The sequence below is a fragment of the Amblyomma americanum genome, chromosome 1 (genome assembly GCF_052857255.1).
Source record: "Amblyomma americanum isolate KBUSLIRL-KWMA chromosome 1, ASM5285725v1, whole genome shotgun sequence".
NCBI classification, from domain to species: domain Eukaryota; kingdom Metazoa; phylum Arthropoda; class Arachnida; order Ixodida; family Ixodidae; genus Amblyomma; species Amblyomma americanum.
The window spans coordinates 557977930-557993910 of NC_135497.1; positions in this window are offsets into that span (position 1 = coordinate 557977930).

The window sequence follows — 15981 nt, forward strand, 5'->3', positions numbered from 1 at the left end:
CAAGCCGAGCAATTTCGACCAAGCCGTGGAGGCCGCATTGGATGAGGAACGAAATGAGGCGTTAACGACAGCCGCAGCGAGAGTACGCGTCATAGAGAGAGCGGTGCTCAACCCTGAGGTTGCTCTCTTGACAGAGCGGTTAGATCGCTTGGAACAGCTGCTAACTCAGCAGGTAGAACGCCAGGTTGAAGCGCGCGCTCAACAGCGCCCATTCGCTGGAAACCGGAGACCGCCACAAAGCTACAGGCGCGGTATGCGAGATTCTGAAGAAATCGTATGCTTCGCTTGCCAGGGTCGCGGACACATCGCCAGGTTCTGCCAAAACGTGCGCCGTGGGGAGCCACAAAGAGAAGCAGGCGAGACACGCCCTAAGCAAGCTTACAGCGGGGCTCCAGATACCGAGTCAAAAAACTAGTTAGTCCTCCCCAGCCTGAGGAGCGTGGGGAGGGAGCAGTAGATGATGAGGTGGTGGTAGTTTGTGTGGCCGACGAGGCATGCCCTGTTGTGCGTTGCAAGTTAAATGGTTGTTGTATGGAATTGTTGATAGATACGGGGTCAAAGGTGACATTGCTTAAGGAGAGCAGTTTTAACACGCTTCGAAGGAAGGGGGACCGCGAGGTGTTGGAAGCGTCTGGTGGTATGGCAACCAAATTTGTAGGCATAACGGGGGATCCTCTTGGCATAAGTGGACTCTACCGGTTACACTTCTCTCTCGGCGGAATTGCATTGGAGCACCCCTGCTACGTATGCCCGGACACGGTGTCTCTGCCAAACGGAGTGTCAGGTATATTAGGGCAGGATTTTTTGAGAAAAGGGAAGGTAGTAGTCTCATTCTCTGAGGAAGAGGTTAATGCGGGCGGCTCAAAAGTTCCGTTTTTGAACAGGAGAGGGGCTGAGATTCGCATTACCGATATTGACACCCGTCAAACAGTGGGATCATTGGAGAAGGTATATTCGCGGGTTGCCGTCCGGCTGGTCGAGGAGGCGGTCGTCCTTCCTTGGTCGGAGCACATTTTGTACGCGTTTGTGCCTTCAGATGTAGAGAGCGGCGCCGTGGGAGTGCTTGAGCCGGTCGACTCTCTCAGCAATGGCCTGAAGGCAGCCGCGTGCCTCGTGACAGTTAATGACGCCCACAGAGTGCCCCTACGGGTGGTTAACTGTAGCCAGCAGCCACTGAGCCTTCCCAAGAACAAAACATTGGCTTTCTTCACCTCTGCGATAGAGCAACGTGAGCCCACCGATACGGTACTCGCAACTGTAGAGCATGCTAGTCCTTCGGCTGCTCCAAAGGTGTCGTTCGATCTTTCTCACGTAAAATCCAGGGAGAGGGAGGCTCTGGCTGGTTTGCTGAACGACTACTCGGAGGTATTCGCCGCGTCCAACCTGGATTTGGGCTGCTGTGGCGTTATAAAGCACAGGATAGAAACCGGCACTTCATCGCCCGTTTACCAGCGTGCGTACAGGATTCCTTACTCCCAACGTGAGGAGATGGAGCGGCAGGTGCAGGACCTGATTGATCGCGGCATTGTCGAACACTCAAAGTCACCCTGGGGAGCACCAGCACTATTGGTGGAAAAGCCAGATGGCTCGTATCGATTGGTAGTGGACTACCGCAAACTAAATGCCGTAACTCGCATCGATCCATACCCCATCCCCAATATACAGGAGACGCTTTCTCAGCTGGGCTCTGCCAGGTACTTCACGGTAGTGGACATGGCGGCGGGATTCTGGCAGATAGCAATGGATCCGGCAGATGCCGAGAAAACGGCATTCAACACGCCCTCAGGGCACTATGAATGGAAAAGAATGCCGATGGGTCTGGCCAACAGCCCTGCTGTCTGGCAGAGAACCGCTGATGTTATCTTGGCAGGTCTTCTGGGGAGGCTGTGCTTCGTGTATATGGATGACATTATCATATACAGTGACAGTTTTGATAACCATTTGCGCGATATTGAGCAGGTTTTGGTGCGACTAAGAGCAGCGGGTCTCAAGCTGAAGCCCTCTAAGTGCCAATTCCTCAAAAACGAGGTGAAATACCTCGGGCACGTTGTTTCAGCTGACGGCGTGCGACCGGACCCTGAGAAACTAAGGTGTGTCTCGGATTTTCCATCCCCGACTAGCGTCCGCCAGGTCCGGCAGTTTCTCGGCCTGATCGGTAACTACCGAAGGCACATAGAGGAGTTCGCCAAGCTCGCTAAGCCGCTCACCGCCTTAACAGCCAAAAATGTCGCCTTTCGCTGGGACGAAAACGCGGAGAATGCTTTTGGGGCCCTGAAAAGGAAGCTAATGAGTGCACCGCTGTTGCGCCACCCGGATTTTAGTTTGCCCTTCGTTATGGCCACAGATGCGTCAAAGTTCGCAGTTGGTGCCGTGCTATCTCAGGTTATTGAGGGCAAAGAACATCCCGTTGCTTTTGCTAGCCGACAGCTGAGCCCCACAGAACAAAAGTACGGAGCTACGGAAAGGGAGTGCCTCGCCGTTGTCTGGGCAGTAAAGCACTTCAGATGCTACCTTTACGGCCGCAAATTCAAGCTAGTCACAGACTGCCATCCTCTGAAATGGGTGATGAGTGTCAGGGACCCTAGCTCGCGACTCGCTAGATGGAATCTACACCTGCAGGAATACTGCTTTGAAGTTGAGCACAAGTCAGGAAAGACACATCTGAATGCTGATGCACTCAGCCGCACAGCTGCCGTGGCAGCTATAGATGAGTTTGTCCCCGTAGTCGACCCCGCCGAATTATGCACAGAGCAGTGCAAAGATCCTGACCTGAAGCGAATAATCGAAAGCTTAGAGGGCGCACCGTCTCACCCCGAACAGCTAGGTTATTTCATTGACAAAGACGGCACCCTGTGTCGGCGCACGAGGCCAACCAGGAAAGGGAGACCAGAGAAAACCGCTTGGGAGAGAGTCGTCATACCTCGGTCGTGGACAGAAAGGGTTCTTCGCGAGTTTCACGATGCGCCATGCGCCGGTCATTTTGGCGTAGCAAAGACACGCAGGCGTGTGGAGCGTTTGTACTTTTGGAGTGGCATGCGACAGGATGTTAGAGACTACTGTGCGAAGTGTCATTCCTGTCTCGAAAGAAAAACACCCAAGGGACGAAGACCAGCTCCAATTCAGCCGTTCCCTGAGGTTTCGGCTCCCTTCGAGCGGACAGGTATGGACATAATGGGCCCATTGCCCACGACCACTTCCGGAAACAAGTACATTTTAGTATTTGTCGATCACCTTTCAAAATACGCGGAAGCGGTAGCACTCCCAGATCAGAAGGCAGACACGGTTGCAAGAGCATTTGTCGAACAGATCGTGCTCCGACATGGACCCCCGAGGCAACTCTTGACAGATCGGGGAACGAACTTCGTGTCGCAGCTAATGAGGAGAGTTTGCGAGCTGCTTAAGATCGCTAAGAAGCAGACAACACCGTACCATCCGGCTTGCAACGGCGCGGTGGAGCGACTGAACCAAACCGTGGCCGGGTTCCTGTCGCATTTTGTTTCGCGCGACCAGCGGGACTGGGACTTGTGGCTCCCGTATGCAATGTTTGCCTACAATTCCGCAGCACACGAGAGCACGGGCGAATCGCCATTCTTTCTTCTCTACGGCCGAGACCCGGACCAGCCTAGTGAAGTGCCAGAGGGCCCCCGTCGTGTCCCATACGCTTCACTGGACGACTATAAGGTTGAGCTAGAATCGCGCTTGCAAGTGGCGAGGGACATCGCAAAGGAGTCCTTAAAGAAAGCGGCGAAGCGCAGGAAGGAGGTGCACGATCGCAGTGCTAGAGACGCGCCGTTTGATGTGGGGGACAGCGTGTACATTGAAAACTGCCAAAGGCAGATTGGGCTAGCTCGTAAGTTCCAGACGAAGTGGAGAGGACCGTGCGAGGTTGTCGAGAAGCTTTCTCCGGTAAACTTCAGAGTCCGAGACGTGAACCGGCGTTTGATAAGGATACACGCAAATCGCCTCAAGTCGGCACCGGTTCAGTATTCACGAAATGAGGAAAGGGAAAGCGCGGATTTTGATGGGGACAGAAGTGAAGCGGAGCGCGCAGATAGTTCGCAAGAAACGCCCTCTCCTGCATTTGTTCGGCAGGCGCCAGAGGTGACGGCCGGAATGCCACCGGATTTACTTCATGCATTGCTAGAAGAAGAAGCGCGCGAGGTTGCCGCGCAGATAACGCCTGGAGAGGCTCCTGCCACGAGCCCTCGCGAGTCCCAAAGCAGACAAAGGGGCACAGACTTACTTAGTATGACTCATGAAGGCCGATATCCGCGGCGAAATCGGAAAGCTAAGTCGGACTAATGGCGTAAACAGAGCGGAGTTGTGAACTGGTTAGAATTGTGTAATGCCGCAGCTCATAACATTGCTATGTGCTTATGTGTTAAGTTATCGGAGTTGGTAGTTAAACCTTTCTGTCATTAAGTAACACCTTCACAGGAGAGCATGCGGAGCGCATGCAGAACCTGCCCTACTTCCTTTCGTTATCTATATTTTTGTCTGTGCCGTGATCGTGCTAGAAGTGGGAGCTCCTTTATAACTGTGGTAAATTTATTTCGTCCAGCTTGGACTAGAAAGGAGAGGCTTGGGTGCTGAGTTTCATGTTTATCTGTAAAAGAAGATCAGTGCTGCCCCTGGAGACGCCAGTATTGACAGCGGAGGCATATGGTGTTGTGCAGTGGTGTTGAGTGCAGCGAAAAGTGTTTTGTCGGACGCACTGTGCGAGGCGATTCAGAAAGACAAGGGGAGCTGCGTGGACTCAAATGTTCGGAGAACATTCTTCTGGAGGGTGAGCGAGTGTGACATTCCGTGTGTGCTACGAGGATCCACGTTCGACGGCGCGGCGTAGACGGAGACCCGTGACAGCGGCATCATCAATTACCCAGCCATGCTCTTTGAGTGACGACCAGAACAACCGGACCCGCCGCCGCCCCGGGGAAACAGGCTTTATCCTCCCCAATTTCCGGGCACATTCCAGGACAAGGGAGCTGTCAGCGGGCCAGAGCGCGCCGTACCACAGCCGACGCTATGCGCTACCGCGAAGACAACATTCTTTCCCTCCCCCCCCCCCCCCCCCTTTGTCGTGGGCTATCGCCGGGAAGGCACCCACAGCTTCCCAGAAGGGCCGTGACGGACACCTGTCATGGCGGACAGGCAGTACTCGCCAAGAATGTGGAAAGACAGGCGCTAGTGAATTAGCTCCGAAGAGAGAGCCTGTGTATACTCTCACTTGAGAGAGAGTGGTGGCGTTTTTGTTGTTTATTTAGTTTGTATTGTTAACAGACTCTGGGTTCGAGGCTAAGCCCAACCCAAGGGGGTTGTCCCCATCTCGCATGTTATTTTGGATTGGAGAATTGATGCTTTGGGCGGGCCACTGGAAATGACCGCCCTTAGTCCTTTGTTAATCAAGTGCTTAAAAGCGCATGTAAACGGATGCAGTCCAGTCTGAGCTGGGGCTCCATGCTTAGCATGTAATGTGATGCTACTTAGGCACTAACCTGCCCGGTCGATGAGTAAAGTAGTGCAAAGTTTGTTCTTTTGTAAATTCAGTTCTGCTTTTTCCAGTTTAACTCTCTGCATATGTATGTTGTAAAATATGCTCTGCTGTCATCATCTACAAGCTCGCCTCCTGTTCATCTTCCAAGCCGAACGACACTAGAGGAAGGGTTTGTGAACCATCCTCGAAGAAACGGACGACTATTGAAATTCTACTGCATAGACGCTCAGGACGACATCGTTCGCCAAGAGGGCCTTCAGCGCCGAAGCCCGACGGCGTGCAGCTTCTGCCAGCAACCGCTCGAGCCCAACTCCGGAGCCACTCCATCGCCCCCATGAAGTCGTCGGCACGTAAGCTCGGACGCCCCAGCCTCTGATGTATAACCTTAATCATGTGTAATTATTGAATATACCTGTTTGTTTAAACTGAGCCATACGGTGTCTCTTTGCCTCTCCGTCCCGTGTGGACCTGCGCATTATGGGGGTCATCACAGTACTTGCTAACCTTTATTACACCTTTGTTCATTCAAACATTGTAGTATATTTGTTTGGGGATGCACATAGTCATCACACATGGCCCCCTTATATGCTTTTCAAAAAAGAGCTCTTCGAATTGTCGCACAAAATATACAATATGCACATCCGGATTATTTACTGTTCTGGGTATCCTAAATATATGCGACCAAGGGAGTTATAATATCGCTTGCTTAATTTATAAAATCTGTCACAACATACTAAATTTAACAACAGTATGTCTTCATCACTCATAGCCGTCGTGGTGGCCAGTGGTTATGACGCTCGGCTGCTGACCCGAAAGACGCGGTTCGATCCCGGTCGCGGGTGGTCAAATTTCGATGGGGGCGAAATTTTAGAGGCCCATGTACTGTGCTATGTGAGTGCACGTTAAAGAACCCCAGGTGGTCGAAATTTCCGAAGCCCTTCACTACCGCCTCCCTCATAGCCTCAGTCGCTTTGGGACGTTAAACCCCCATAAACCATCTTCGTCACTCACTACACACCAAGATATCTACTACAAGGCATCAGATCTTGCTTCCTGTAATACAGCCGAATTATGGTCGACAAACACTAGAATTTATGGTTACTCATTTGTGGAATAGTCTTGATTATAACGTTCAAATTTTGCCTACTTTTCATGCCCTTCAAAAACAGTTCAATCATTTTCTGCTGAATTCATCCTAGTCGATATCCTTTAGTGCTTTGGTTTGTGTTTTTGTCTAAAAGTAACATGTTTACTTGATGTTTTCACTAGTGTCCAGTGCCTACTGCTGTAATATGTTTACTGCTAAATAGTTCCGTTATTTTTTGCTGTTGTCTACATAATATGTATTAGCTTACAGTGGTTGAGACCTTTAAACAATTTCTATTGGGTCCCTGAAGTTGTGTGTCATGCTTTATGCTAAATAAAGAACTTTCAAAACTTTCGAAAACCCCCTAGAGTTATGTGTCTGGTCAATCATAAACAGCTTGAGACTTTTAATGCAGGTCCTTTAAAGGGACTGTGCAATTAATTAAAAGTCGCTTGTAAAGGTTTTCAGTGCTTATGAATGATGCTAAAGAGCATTTACACTAAGTATGAGCCTTCCAAACTGAGCCGGAGTTTTATTATGAATTTTTAAAAACCATGTTTTTCAAAATTCGCGGTCCGATTGGTGTTCTCGTAGTGACGGATTTTGAAACTAAAATCGTGAAAATATGCGTCACTAGTTCCCTGACGTCGACAGGCCATCACACGCTGTCATTCGTTGGAGCCACGACGTCGCGGGCACACTTCCGGTAGCCGTGAAAGTCTGCTCGTGCCGCCGCGCGAGCCAGGTCACTGCCTTCGCGCATATGGTTCCAGTTTACCTCTGTCGGGAGCTGCGGGGCCACCCGCAGAGTCTTTTTCGTCCGCAACAGGCGACAAGCAAAAGAATCCGACGCGCGCCGCAATCCAGAAAGGCGAAGAGAGACCGCGGAGACGCTGCCGATGCTGCTGCTGGGGCGCTGGGTGCGACAACCGGAAGTTGCAACCCGAACGTCAGCAGATGACGTGTTTATAGGCGGGGTCCAGTCCCAGGCTTGTTTTCTTTATTTTTTTCTGGTGCCCCGGGTGTACGAGTTGAGGGGGGAGAGGTGGAGCGTAATTTTTAATCTTCTATATCTTGGTTGTTATTGATGCTAGCTCAAAAATTCTTGCATAGGGGTGACGAGTGGTCGAATGCCAATCTCTCGTCTGCATTATGTAACCTCAATTAATTTATTGCATAGTCCCTTTAATAACCATAAGGCCGGCGTAATAAAAGTGAATTTTCAGCATAATTTTGTATGTAACGATGTGGCTCTCCAATTGTGTAGCGTGATAATTTACTGGTTATTGATCCCAAGTATTTGAAAACAAAATACTAAATCTTATGACTGAAAGCTGTATTTCGACTAACACCTCGATACTCATGCATTCTGCAAATATTGTAAGCACACGAAACTTTTGCCACATGCCCGCTAATTTGCCTGGATCATTATATGTGCATTTTTGAAAAGCTAGTGCATGCACTCTTCTGTTAAGTAGTGCATCTTATGCTTCATGGCCTGCAATATCAGCAGAAGTGGTTGCATATCAAATGCACACAGTCGGCCACTAAATGAGGGATGGGCTGTGTCAAGTAACTTACCCTTTTCCCTTTGATACAATGTGCATGTGAGGGGCGTCTCTGGCCCCTTTTTATAGCGACCGAGTAGTTTCCTACCCAAAAATCTTGAGCACAACTCCCCAAGATTGACTGAAATATGGTTTAGAGGCCTTGTTAGCCTGAGGTGTATTAGGGCAAGAGTGCAAAAGACGTTAACGAGGGGTAACAAAACGCACGACAAGTGCTGCCTCACAACTAAAGTTTAACACATTAATTCCCACCCATTGAAATGGTCAGATAAAAGTTATCAATTTCCAGGACATGATTCTTTATCGCAAAAATGTAAAAACTTGGAGATTCATTAAGGAAAAATTACATATCAGTTGATGTGAGGGTAGCGCAAAACGGGACAAGGGACAAAGAAACATGCACACAACACAGGTGCTAACTTCCGACTGTCAGAAACCTAGGCGACCACGACGAAAGTGATCCGTGAGGGGAAACAGGCGCATGCGCCTGTTTTTCATTATCTTTTCCGGGCACATGCGCCTGTTTATAAATCCTGTCAACTGAGGGTTGACAGGATTTATAAATAAATAAATAAATAAATAAATAAATAAATAAATAAATAAATAAATAAAAAAGAGCGTTGAAGTATGCTAGCAGTTCAAGTAAATATGCAGACAACAATGAAAATTTATTTTTGTGCTCTGTATCTTGTATGCAATGTTGGGTCTTAATGGGTTATTCACAGGAAACAAGACCAATATAAGGTGAGCACGAGTGAACAAGCAAACAACCTAGCTATAGACGTGCTGTTACGTGGAATCGGGGTACACAACCTTGATTCCATGTCGCACCACGTGCGTTTCAGCTCTCGTCCTGTGTTTCAGAAGTGTTGCTTGTTGGGCGAGTCGGTGATCCATAATAATAGAGCAGCGCGTAACAAAACAGGACACAAAGGAGAGACACAGAACGACACGAGCGCTCGTGTCGTTCTGTGTCTCTCCTTTGTGTCCTGTTTTGTTACGCGCTGCTCTATTTTCCTATGTTTTCTTCCCTGCTGTCCACATCTTTTGCACTGTTGCTCTAATAAAGCATCACCAACTTGCCCGTCTAGCTGTAACGTTGAACTTCAAAGCAAAATATTTCACCACATCACAGACGCACATTCAGCAGCTTTGAACCAACAGAGGCTTACACTTACACAACGGGGGCTTACACGCAAAGCACTCAAGTTGCACAGGCATCCAGTGTAGTTGAGCTTAGCAGTGACGCCTGAATGTATAATTTCCCTGCAGCACTGGGCTCGCACTGCTTCAGAACTGAGTTACCACATCTTGTGCGTTGCAGCTCATATTGAGCACAGTAGCACATCCCAGTAAAAAAAAAAAAAAAAACATTGGAACGAATTGGATTTCCAGCTGGTTCCAACTGGTTCCAATTGGACCTGTTCAGTTTCCAACTGGTTCCAACTGAATGGTGTTCCAACTGGACAGTCTAAATGGTATAACCAATTGGACGAACTGGTATTTCAGTTGGTGAGCCCAATTGGTCTTACCCATTGCATTCAATTGGTCTCGCTAGCTGCACCCACTGTGTCCATATGAATGTTTGTATATTTGGTACACAAGGCAAAACTAATCTGGTTCTTATAATGAAAGCTACCAGCAGCTTAACCTAGTAAATTGTATTCAACATCTCCACCAACTAATTTACTGTGGTCAAAATTAAATTAACTGCACTCAGGGGGCAAGCGCCATAGGCCCCAGCATGAGAGCCTCATAAATGGGGTATATAAGTTGGAGCTGAAGTGTGTTCACTGGATGTACATATTGAGCTAATATATGCTACTGGAGTCGGAATTTGTAGTGTTTCTCCTGTGTGATATATGCGGGTATGTTGGTCTTAATTTCCACAAAAGTATTCTAATTTCAGTTTTGCAGTAAAAATGTTGATTGGCACCAGACAGTGTCTCCCTGCAGTCCTCACAAATCAGTTTTCCTTTTGCACATTCATAATATGTTAAATTGTAGAAATGTGTCTCACTCTGTGTATTTTGCTAAACTTAATTGTGAGTTATCATCATCAGCCTGACTACACCCACTGCAGGGCAAAGGCCTCTTCCATGTCTCTCCAATTAACCCTGTCTTTTGCCAGCTGCATCCACTCTTTGCCTGCAAACTTTTTAATCTCATCTGCCCACCTAACCTTCTGCCGCCCCCTGCTACGCTTACTTTCAATTGGAATCCACTCCGTTACCCTTACGGACCAGCGATTAGCTTGCCTGGATTTGCATTACATGCCCAGCCCAAGCCCATTTCTTCCTCTTGATTTCGACTAGGATGTCATTAACCCGCGTTTGTTCCCTCGCCCACTCTGCCCGCTTCTTGTCTCTTAACGTTACATCTATCATTTTTCTTTCCACGGCTCGCTGCGTTGTCCTTAACTTAAGCAGAACCCTTTTCCTTAGCCTCCACGTTTCTGCCCCGTAGGTGAGTACCGGTAAGATACCGCTGTTGTACACTTTTCTCTTGAGGGAAATTGGTAATGTTGTTGTTAGTGGCTATTTATTAATAAAATAACCATGGAACAAAAAGATGTTGCTAGCCGCGACATCTGCCATTGGAACCTGAAGCACCTGACTAGCGGGAATAAAAGGACAGGGAGAGGGAAAGAAAGGGGGCAGCGATAGTGAGAAAGGATAGGGGTAGGGGTAATATACACTATGTACAAATAAATAATATGGAAATAAATGCGGGATGCTGCGTCGCGCATGACAGGAGTACTCGGCGCAGGGGCGTGCAAATGCGCAGGGGGGGGGGGGGGGGGGGGACGGCCGGTCGCAGGCCACGCGATGTCTTCCACGCCGACACAGATTGGACTGTCATTCATGATCCGAGAGAACCTGCCATATGCGCTCCACCCCATTCTTATCCTTCTACAACCTTTGTCCGTAAAGTTCCGAGATTGAGTTCATTAAAAAAATTTAACATTGAAATCATTTGTGCAGCACCCCTTCGAAATACACTCCCTTGCAGTCTACACAGCAACGTTCCAACGTTTCTTGAGGTTTTGGAAACCGCTTCTTTTGGCAGGGCTATCGGCTCCTTTGTCCTGGCGTCTTGAATGGCCTCCACGCTCCCCATCCAGCGACCTTTTAGGGCTCTCTTCACACGAGGAAACAAGAAAAAAATCGCATGGGGAGAGGTCAGGCGAGTATGGCGGATGGGGAAGTTCAGTAATGCTGTGCTTGGCGAGAAATTTTGTCACGCTGAGAGCAGTGTACGGCCTTGCGTTATAGTGGAAAAGGCTCCATTGTCCAGATGCCCATAAGTCAGGACGACGGCGTCGCAGTGCTTCACGCATGTGTTGGAGCACGCGGATATAAAATTCCTGATTCACCTTCTGCCCTTGTGGGACGAACTCGTGGTGTATGACACCTCTGGAATCGAAAAAAAAACATCTATCAGCATCATCTTTGTTTTGGTCTTCTGTCGCCGCACCTTTCTCGACGCCGGAGAGCTTGTGGACCGCCATTCGGCGCTCTGCCTCTTTGTTTGAGGATCGTATTGAAAACACCATGTTTCGTCTTCAGCAATGATGCTGTCGACGAATGCAGCATCCTTCTCTGCCTCGGAGAGCAAATCAGCGCTCACTGATGCCCGTATGTCCTTCTGGTCCTGTGTGAGGGAGTGCAGCACAAGTCTGGCATTCAGCTTTCGTTTCCCCAAGTTCTCACGCAAAATTTGGTGGCATGTTGCGTTACTAATCTAGATAGCATCTGATAGCTTGCTGACTGTAATTCTGTGCCCTTGCTGAACGATTTCCCTGATCCGAGCCACGTTGTTTTCATTACGTGAGGTTGAAGGGCGCCCCTGCCTTGTTTCGTCTTCCACCGACGTTCTCCCCGAAGCGAACCTCTTGTGCCACTTGAAAACTCGCACCCGCGATAATGTCTCGTTGGCGTAAGCGTCACGAAGGAACTCATGCGTCTGTGTGGCTGTCTTGCCAAGCTTCACACAGAATTTCACGTTTACACGCTGTTCGAGATGCACGTCCACCTCTCCACATTCACTCACAGTAGAATGCGCAGACGACTAGTCACATCTAGCGGCTGCCACAGCAATTAACATAAATAGCTGAGGACAGCCCGAAAAGATGGCGCTACACATAAGCACCAACATTTGCTTTGGGGAATCATTTCTGGAGAAGAAAATAAATCAGTCTCGAACTTTTACGGACAAAGGTTGTAGTTATTTTTCTCTCATGATTCGGATCAGCTGTATACGTATTCCTTTACCACTTCCAGCCCCTTTGCTGCCACTGTGAACTGCTGTTCTCTTGCTAGACTGTTGAACATTACTTTGGTGTTCTGCGTGTTAGAGGCTCTCAGGGCGGCGTCGCGCGCTAGTGTCAGGAGCCTCGGCCTAAGCGATGGGGAATGGTCCGACAGACGCATGTGTCGTAAAGGGTTTCTCTCCGCTCGTTGTGGCATGTTTCTAGTCAGCCACGGCCGCTTGCTCAATGGGCCAGCACCGGAGGCGAGCGGGCATCCGGGCACCCTAGGCCAGAGCGGCTAACAGGACGCATGTGTCGTAAATGGTTTTTCTTCCGCTCGTTGTGGCATGTTTCTAGTTGGCCGCAGCAGCTTGCTCGATGGGCCAGCGCCGGAGGCGAGCGGGCATCCGGGCACCCTAGGCCAGAGCGGCTAACAGGACGCATGTGTCGTAAATGGTTTCTCTCCGCTCGTTGTGGCATTTTTCTAGTTAGCCACGGCAGCTTGCAGCGAGCCGTGTGTTCGATATTTTGTGCTTTTCTTTTGTGTTGCAAGGCGTGTGTTTTATATTGTGTGCTTTTCTTTTGTGTTGTGATATGTTGCGTCCGAAATGTGGCGGGAAAGTCACCTATTGGCTGAGGGTGTAGTTTTGGCGGGAGGACAAGGAGATGGGTGCGCGCTAAGGAGAGCGCGGGAGGTTGGTTGGTGGCAGCCGGACAGATCGGTCGTGTGCGGCCGGTGGTGGTGCCGGGGTCGCAGAGTTGGAGAAGCGAGTTGCTTGAGCGGCGGCCGGGCGGGTTGGCCGTGTGGTGGCCGACGGTGGCCCGGAGTCGCGAGAGTGTTGGAGTTTTGCCTTTTTTTAGTTAAAGTGGAGAGGCCGAAATCTGTCGGCATATGTAAATAAGTTTTGTAACTATTGTAATAAATAATTTTTTGAGGGAAGCCTTTCCAAGTGCCAACGTCTGAAGACCTGCACGCCTGTCTCAAACTCGCCAGTCGCGAAGTACGTCCCCCGGGTCACTCACGAGACCCGCCCTCTACCACTCCACGTTAACATCTTATTTTTTTAATTTGCAATGTCAATCAATTGGTTTTAAAGAAAATTACTTGTAATTACTTATATTATAATATGATGAAAGGAAATGGCGCAGTATCTGTCTCCTGTATCGTTGGACACCTGAACCGCGCCGTAAGGGAAGGGATGAAGGAGGGAGTGAAAGAAGAAAGGAAGAAAGAGGTGCCGTAGTGGAGGGCTCCGAAATAATTTCGACCTCCTGGGGATCTTTAAGGTGCGCAGACTTCGCACTGCACACTAGCGCCTCAGCGTTTTTCCTCCATAAAAGTGCAGCCGCCGCGGTCGGATCAGTAGCCGAGCGTCCTAACCACTGAGCCACCGCGGCGGGTGCGCATAGTATGAGCGTATAGTATATTATGTGAACATTACCTGGGCGCAGTAACTGCCTAGCTCGTCTAATAGGTACAATTGGTTGGTGCAGTTGGGCCCAATTGGTCGGGTGGCTAAAAACAAATGGAGCCAATTGGAAGATTCAATTGTAACCGGTTGGAATGTCCAATTGGTTCCAATGGTCTTTTTTTTTACTGGGGTGCCATATACCATCAGTGTCAAATGAAACTGAAGTGTGAACTTAACACAAAAATATTTCGTGGTGCAGAAGAAATGCAGGCAGACTTCATTACCATTTCCATGCAACAGTCTTCGTGACATCGAAGTGGAAAATCAAATGCACTAGTACTCATTCTCCTTTCGCTGTCTTCTCATTTTGCTGTTTCTGTTTTCAATGTCTTGTTCATTTGCAGTGCTTACTGTACATTGTACACTTTGAAACAGACTTCACAGTGTAAACACACCCAAGATTGAACTCTGTGCCAGTTTTTGGTTCTACATACATTCTGAACCATATTCTAAATCTACAACTTGATGCAAAAGTTCTGAACTAAACATGCACAGTGTTTTGGTTTTCAAGTTACAAGAATCCGTTCTTGGTTGACGATAATACATAACGAAGTATATGGTTCATTCATTGTCAGACCGCCGCCGCGGTGGCTCAGTGGTTATGGCGCTCAGCTGTTGACCCGAAAGACGCGGGTTCGATCCCGGCCCCGGTGGTCAAATTTCGATGGAGGCAAAATACTAGAAGCCCGTGTACTGTGCGATGTCAGTGCACGTTAAAAAAACCCCAGGTGGTCGAAATTTCCGGAGCCCTTCACTACGGCGTCCCTCATAGCCCGGGTTGCTTTCCGATGTGTTAAAGCCCCATAAACCGTTCATTGTCAGTTTCATTTCATACATCCAGTGTGCACGAGGACAAGGCTTCAGTACCTGACTTCCAAGCAGATATTGGTAGAAACTGGATGTATATATTACTTGAATTCCCTTTTGGCAAACTACAAAGGTGCGAAATTCTCATCAGCCATGACACCAACTGAGGAAGGATGCTTTGACATCAGAATGCTGAAGTACTAAGTATTCGTTAAGTTAGAAACCGGTGGGTTGTTTCCCCTTTCGCCGTCTCCGTGGGAAGTGGAGAGGGGTTACTAGAATGATAGCGCGTCGCGCGCTTCGGGCGCTGTACACTTGCCGCCACCAAGTGCAGATGGCTGCCCCCGAACACTGCTGCGTGTCTCACCGTCTCCTCCCCGGCTGCTGACCGGCCGTACACGTTGTTCTGTTGTACCGAGGTTGGCTCGTGGAAACCGCTCATTTCCGGTCGTCATGCGACCTTTCGGTAGGCGTCGAGCGCAACAGGGAGTGAGACCACGAACGCCTTGTCAGGGTCGCCAAGGGCCGACGACCTTTTTTCCCCTGAAGAGGGACGAGCTCCAAAGTTTCTGTGTGGGGAGGGGGGGTCATTTTAAAGTCGGCGACGTCTGACTCTGCTGTCAAGCTAAGCGATCCATGGGTTCCTTTTTACTGTCAGCGGAGACAGTAAAGCAGATGCGGGGGCACCTCGATGGGGGATTATTATTATTTAGTTATTTGAGTACGTACAGGGACTCCAGAAGATTTTTAGTGGGGGGGGGGAGTCTGAGTTTTTTTTTTATTTAGTTATTTAATGCTCATTTACGTAATGAATTTTATATTATTATTATTATTATTATTATTATTATTATTATTATTATTATTATTATTATTATTATTATTATTATTATTATTATTATTATTATTATTATTATTTTCAAATGTTCGAAGGTTGATGCAAACTGTCACGTTGTGGTGACGACACTCCAGCAGTCAGGAAGACAACGAAAAGGCTTCCAAAAGAAACTGTTTAAGGGGCTGACTCCCGCCCACTGAGAACTGAATGAGTCGGCGGCGGCAATAGGCGCGCGCTGGGCAGGGCCGGATTAAGAAAAATGGGAGCCCGGGGCTAATGCGCATGCAGGCCCCCTTTCCCTACACTGAGCGCCCCCCCCCCCCCCCCCCCCGTCGCCTGCTGCGCTACTGGAAATATGTCATGTTTCATTTTAATTCCACCAAATTAAAAAGAACGAAGTGCGATCAACGGGATTATTATTATAAGGAAAACAGCAGCGCTTGTGTTTGCGTCCTTCTCGTCTCGT